The 7177-nt window shown below is 36.4% G+C and overlaps 1 pseudogene; it reads right to left on the bottom strand.

Moving 5' to 3' along the window:
• LOC112506090 overlaps positions 1 to 6874 on the bottom strand; it is a 10381-nt pseudogene extending 3507 nt beyond the window's left edge.
• Between the last annotated feature and the right edge of the window lie 303 nt (positions 6875 to 7177).

Raw genomic sequence — 7177 nt, 5'->3', positions numbered from 1 at the left:
GGTTTCATAAATAAACAGTATAGTTTGCATAACTTCATGCTTTTCCCCCAGTTTAAATAAACAAAAAACATTAAAAGTGGGGCCGTGAAAACTCACTAGTTTGCCGATGAATATCCAAGGAGATGACGTCTGAAGCTCTACATGTCCTGCCCTAACCTTCCTAAACAGTCCAATGACTAGAAATTAGATCATCTATGGGTTCTTGACAAAGATAAAGTCAAATCATATCTTATGTAATGCCAATGGGTTTTATGAATTAAAGTTGATACTTATTTTATTTGCTCTGAAAATAGTCCAGAAATGTATATATTTATAATCAATTCCTTTGCGCATAAAGCTGCCATTTGGATATAATATAAATTCTAAATCTGACATTTTGTTCTCACAAATCATTGCCGAAAAGGAACCTTCTACAACTCTTTTTATGTCCAAATTTTATATCTACCATAARAGGGAGTTAAACAGACTTTTCCCAAATTTCAAGAGTTTTGGATGGGTTTAAGGTAATCATCATTACCCTACCCCTTTTGAGTGACACAACCCCCAAAACAGATTGCACACTCCTCGAATGACGGCCATTTTGGGGGGGTCTAAACTCATTATTTTCCAGGGATTTTAAATTATTTTAAAGCTAACTCATTAAGCTAACTTCCAAAAGAAGAGTCACTCATTTTTAACGAGTTTTAAAGAGGATTTAACCGATTTAAGATGCATGCAGAGCTCTGTCAGCAAATCTCTTTTTGCATCAAAACCATGTGTCAAGAACTTGAAAGTTCAAAACGTAATATTTTTGAGTGAGATTAATTGCATCAAAATATGGTTTGAAGAGTAGTCAGAACATTAGGTCTTTTATTTCGAAAGATACAGTTGGCGAGAGTGCTAACAGAATCAGTCAGTTTTCAAACTGTCTTCTTTCGTGATTAAATACCACATGCAATGTGGTTTTGTTCTTCTTTCATAGAGTTTAAAGTTCGTGGCTCATAGATTATCATCATTTTGGAGACATTTAAATGTCTGTGATGTATAATCTCCCCTTTTTGAATTTCTCTAGAAATTTTTAGTTACTAGAACGAGAAGTAGATGTAGAAGTGCAATAATCTTTATTATTACATAAAGATAAGAGAAACTAGGCTAATACATTTTTCTTGAAATCTTGAATATTCTTCAAGATTGACAGATTTCTAAAGATTTCTTGAAAACGAACTCAGCTGGAGGGGTTCGATTTAGAAAGAGAGAGATTAGGGAGAAAAATGGTTTCTTGTGCTAAAATGAGGATAAAAATGAGAATTTTCAAAGGAGGTGGGTTATTTATATGCGGGTTTTAAAGGAAGAAAAAGGCTGGCTTTTTAAGGCCCAAGTCCAATAAGATTATATTTTCCCTTTTAAACAAAATAAAACCCATTTTAAATTTATGACAAAATACATTTTGTCAAAAATTTATAGATGTATCATTATTAGATCCAAGTTCTACATTTTTGGTAAAATTATTTGGACATTCATATGAGACTTTAATATTTTAATTTGGACTTTATAATATCAACTTTGTTATCTTTGGAGCATTTGTTAGTATATTTTGGCATTACATAAGTTAACTTTATCCGCTACTCATCGAAACAAAGTTCACTGAACTATACTTTGGGAACTAAGCCAAATGAATTCCAATCAATCATGACTAGATCCTAAATAAATATAGCTCTAAATATAGGTATCCTACAAAAGTGCTAACCTGATGCTCCAAAATGACGGATGTCACAGTGTTGTTTTGATTTTTTCACGTATCTGTTCAATCTTTACAGAAGTTTCTTGGACAATCTCGGGACCCATTAACTGCCTCTCACCTACCTCGTTCCAACACAACAGCGTTCGATATTTACGTCCATATAATACTTCATACGTTGCCGCTTAGATGCTGGAGTGGAAACCGTTATTATAAGCAAACTCTATAAGTGGCAAATGATTTTCCCATGATCCCCCGAAGTCAATGATGCAACTTCTCAAAATATCTTTCAGAGTCTGGATGGTTCTTTCACTTTTCCCGTTATCTTGCGGATGATAGGCTGTGCTTAATCGGATTTCGAACCCTAGAGCTTTCTGCAAACTTTCCCAAAACCTTGAAGGGGAAGCGGCTATCTCTACCAGAGACTATAGATAGTGGAACACCGTGCCTGGTTACAATATCTTTGATATAAATCTGTGCCAGCTTTTCTAAAGAGTATCCCTTTCTTATAGGTAGAAAATGCGCAGATTTAGATAAGCAATCAACAATTACCCCGATTGCGTCATACCCCGTTGGAGTTCGAGATAATTTCATGACAAAATTCATTATAATGTGATTCCATTTCCATACAGGAATTTCCAAGGATTGAATATTTCTGTACGGCTTTTGATGCTCAATCTTAACTTGTAGACACGTTATACACTGTTCCACATATCTAGCTATATCTTTCTTCAATCCAAGCCACCCATAAAAAGGTTTCAGTTCTCTATACATCTTATTAGCACCTGGATGAATAGAGTAACGAGACTTATGGCTTTCATTCAGAATAACTTTCTGAATATCTCCAAAATATGGTACCCAAATTCGCCCTTGAAAGCACATAACTCCTTCATTGTTCGGTTCCAAAGTTGAAATCATATTAGCCAACCTTTCTATCTTGATAAGATCTTCTTTCATGGCTTCTTTTATGAGTATCAAAGACTAAATTTATTCTCATCGCCACGGTTTTAATAGTCCAACTCCTTTCTTTTCTACTCAAAGCGTCAGCTACGACATTGGCTTTTCCTAGGTGGTGGAGGATTTCACAATCATAATCATTAACAAATTCAATCCATTGACGCTGTTGCATATTCAGTTCTTTCTGACTGAATAGATGTTGCATACTTTTATGATCAGTATAAATCTGACACTTTGTTCCCAAAAGATAATGCCTCCATATTTTCAAAGCAAATACCACCGCTGCTAATTCCATGTCATGAGTTGGATACTGTTTCTCATGATCCTTCAATTGTCTTGACGCATAAGAAATCACCTTCCCTCTTTGCATTAAAACACATCCTAATCCCAGTTTTGAGGCATCACTATATACTACAAAATCTTCTGAACCATCTGGAAAGGTCAACACCGGGGCACTGCAGAGATGATCTTTCAACAGTTGGAAGGCTTTTTGTTGTTCTTCCTCCTACTGAAACTTAATGTTCTTCCAACTCAATTTGGTCAATGGCAAGACTATTTTAGAAAATTCTTGAATGAATTTACGATAATAGCCTGCCAATCCCAAAAAGCTTCAGATTTCAGAAGGAGTTTTTGGGGCCTTCCACTTTTCACCGCTTCTATCTCAACTGGATCTACTTTCACCCCTGCTTCCGAAATGACATGGCCCAAGAACTGAACTTCCTTTAACCAAATTCACACTTCGACAACTTTGCGTACAACTTTTCCCTTTTCAGAAGTTCCAGTATCAGGTGAAGATGTTCTGCATGTTCAACTTCAGTCTTAGAGTATGTAAGAATATCGTCGATAAATACAATAACAAATTTATCAACATATTCCTTACATACTCTATTCATTAAATCCATAAAGGCTGCAGGCGCATTAGTTAGACCAAACGGCATAACTAAGAATTCATGATTCTCGTACGTAGTTCGAAAAGCTATTGTGGCGATGTCTTCCTCCCTGACTTTAAGCTATGATACCCTGACCTTAAGTCGATCTTGGAGAAATAGCTTGCCCCCACCAGTTGATCAAACAAGTCATCAATCCTTGGCAAAGGATACTTATTCTTAATTGTCAACTTGTTCAATTCCCGATAATCTATACACATTCGCATAGATCCATCTTTCTTCTTAACAAATATGACCGGAGCACCCCAGGGTGAAGTGCTGGGTCGTATAAATCCTTTATCATGCAAATCCTTTAACTAAGTAACCAATTCTTTCAATTCTGATGGAGCCAACCGATATGGCGCCTTGGCTACTGGTACTGCCCCAAGTAAAAGATCAATTCTAAACTCAATAACCCTGTCTGGTGGCAAACCAAACAAATCTTTTAGAAAGACTTTTGGGTATTCATTAACGATTGGAATCAATTCCTTCTTTTCTTTCTCTTTCTTTGCATCAATAATATACGCCAAACATCCCTGACACTTCTTTCGAATACATTTCTGGGCTTTCAATACAGATACAAGACTAGTGTGATGATTCTGGCGATCACCATAGATAATAACTGACCCTCTGTCTGGAAAATTGATTCTGATCATTTTCTTATTACAGACAATACTGGCATGATGTTCTGCCAACCAATCCATACCTACTATTACATCAAATTCTTTTATCGGCATTGGGAACAACTGAATTGGTAATTCACATCCCTCAATAACAATAACACAATTATTGCATACACTAGTAACAGATTCCTGACTATTAGCAGTATCAACTACTAATTCATCATCAAGTATCACAGAATTCAAACATGCAGATTGAGCAAATGATGGTGATAAAAACAAAAAGTTTGCACCAGAATCAAACAACACCTTAGCATGTATAGAATTCATAAGAAAAGTACTTGTTACCAGATCTGGGGTTGCTTCTGCCTCATTTTTCGTCATTTGGAATGATCTACCCCTTACTCCACTCTCGCGCTCCTCTCGGTGCACTAGGCCTTCCACGGTTACTAGGAGCATTTCCTCCCATTGTCAAACGAGGAGCTCTTAGTTGTGGACAATTCGGTCGGATATGGTCAAGTGAATTTCACTAAAAACACCTTTTGAGTGTAGTGCAATCCCTTGACAAGTGCCCTGCCTTACCACAACGATAACATCTTTTTGGCTCAGAGGGACAACTTCCCTGATGCACCTGCTGACACTGCGGACAAGTTCTAGCAAGGGGTGGCTAAGGAGTATGATTATCTGATTTTACAAACTTGGGCCTTTGAAAACTGACTAAAGACCCTTCGCACTTTCTTTTCTCTATTATTTTCTCTTCACCTTGCCAATTTTTGTTTCTTTCTGTGACTTCTGCAGCATTTACGGCTAAAGTGAAGGTAGCAGGTTTCAAAGCAATCACAAACTCTCGGATAGAAGGTTTCAAACCCCAAATATACCTTTCCACTTCTGGGACTCTGAAGCGACATAGTGTTCCACAAAACGGGAATACTCAATAAACTTCTCAGTATAATCCCGTACAAATCTATTCCCTTGCTCCAGCTTCAGGAAATCCTCTTCCATCTGCCTTACTGTCGTTGTAGGACAGAATTGTGTTTTAAATTTGTTCACAAATTCTTCCCAAAGCATTGTTTGCAGTATATTTTGATTGTATTAAGGACTCCACATTCCACCAATATAAGGCATTATATTTTAGCATAAATACCACAAATCTAACCTTATCTTCTTCATAACACCTACTGGTGTTAAATATTAATTCGGTTTTTTTTATCCAACACATTGCTTTTACTGGATCTCTTTCTCCTGAAAATGTTGGAGGTTTACATGTCAAGAACATTTTTATGCCTCCGTCCCTGTTATTGCTGCCTGCTGAAGCAGCTGGAGGATTAATTCCAACTTGCTCCGTTTCTACTCTAGCCGGCAATCCCATTATGGATATCAGAGTTTTCCTCAGTTTTTCCATTTCGTCTGCCAGAACGTCTCTAGTTATAAACTCGGGTTGCTGCCCCTGTTCCTGATGCACGTTTCCAGAAATAGATTCCCCTTGACCAGGGAGAATCTCAGCCTGACTTCTTTCTAGAATTTGACTCCTCCCTCGACCTCTACCTCTGGTTCTTCCCCGACCTCTGCTCCTCGAAGTATAAGTTGGAAGATTAACAAGAGATTCCTCCATTTCTTCAGACTAGGGGCGGGTAATTCTCTCTGATCTTCATGATTGACTAGACATCCGCAGATGTTTTAATATTAAATATCACGTATTCACATTCCTAAATATAATATGGTATCCGAGTATAGGTATGTACCTGTAAATTCATAATTACATTGGCCATTTGTAATTCGAATTCACCTTACATACTGCCCTCTTTAACCCATTATATTTTATTCCCAGTGATACTAATTATGTCCGGGACCCTTAACATGCAAATGACAGTTTAAGTCTAGGCATCATGCTTGAATACCTAAATCCCTTAAACTAAGGTTTCTGATACCACTCTGTAACACCCCAGATATACCTCATTTGCATATAACACATCTTTTGTTACATATAAATATAGTTTACACCACAATGGTCCCACTAGTATAGGATTTTATTTTGGAATTTTTCATATGAAGATTCTGTACATATAGGAATTCTTGTACTAGTGGGACCATTGTGGTGTAAACTGTATTTATATGTAATGAAACATGTGTTAAATACAAATGAGATATATTTGGGGTGTTACACCTACATATCAACACCACTATATATAGATACATATATATAGGAATTAAAAACCTAACCTTGATTAGGTGCTGGGACACATGCTTGCACCCTTGGCATTGTAACCTGAGCACAATCTTCTTGGTGGTTTTAGCCTACACAGTTGCTTAGTGTTAATCATTGCTATCAAGTAGAAAAGTTTCAAATAAAAACAAAAACTCCATCCACCTTCTTGTGAAACATATGTTTTGACTGTCCACCATAACTTGATTGTTTTCTATCATAACGATGCTTCCCTTGTGCAGCCAAGCTATCTTTTCCCTTCTTATATTGTGTCACCTTATGTAATGTATGCTTCCTGCAGTCCTTCGACTTGCATTAAGTCTTCTTTGTCTTGGGGACGTTAACCTACAAAAGTACAAGTAATTAATTGCATGTGGACGACTTTGGACTTGGATTAAAAGTATGAGCTTTTACCATCTTGGAATCATACTTGTATTAGACAAGTATACATTATTGAAGAAATTGATATAAAAAAGGTAATTTATCAATAAAAATAAATTATTTATAAGACAAACAAATAATTACAAAAGAAAAAAAAATCACAATCCAAATCCTACAAACCAAACATGATTTATAAAGGAATGGATTTCAAATCCAATCCAAATCCTACAAACCAAACACAATAAAGGATTTTAAATCCAATCCAGTCCAAATCGCTCTAAATCCAAATCCCTCCATAAAATCCAAAACCCTTAAAAACAATCCTGCAAACCAAACACACCCTTAGACTCGTAATGCCACAATTGATTTATGT

Source organism: Cynara cardunculus, assembly GCF_001531365.2.
Source record: "Cynara cardunculus var. scolymus isolate 2C chromosome LG 2, CcrdV1, whole genome shotgun sequence".
NCBI classification, from domain to species: domain Eukaryota; kingdom Viridiplantae; phylum Streptophyta; class Magnoliopsida; order Asterales; family Asteraceae; genus Cynara; species Cynara cardunculus.
The sequence above is the reverse complement of the archived record's forward strand: the minus strand, read 5'-3'. Positions and strand labels throughout refer to the sequence as shown.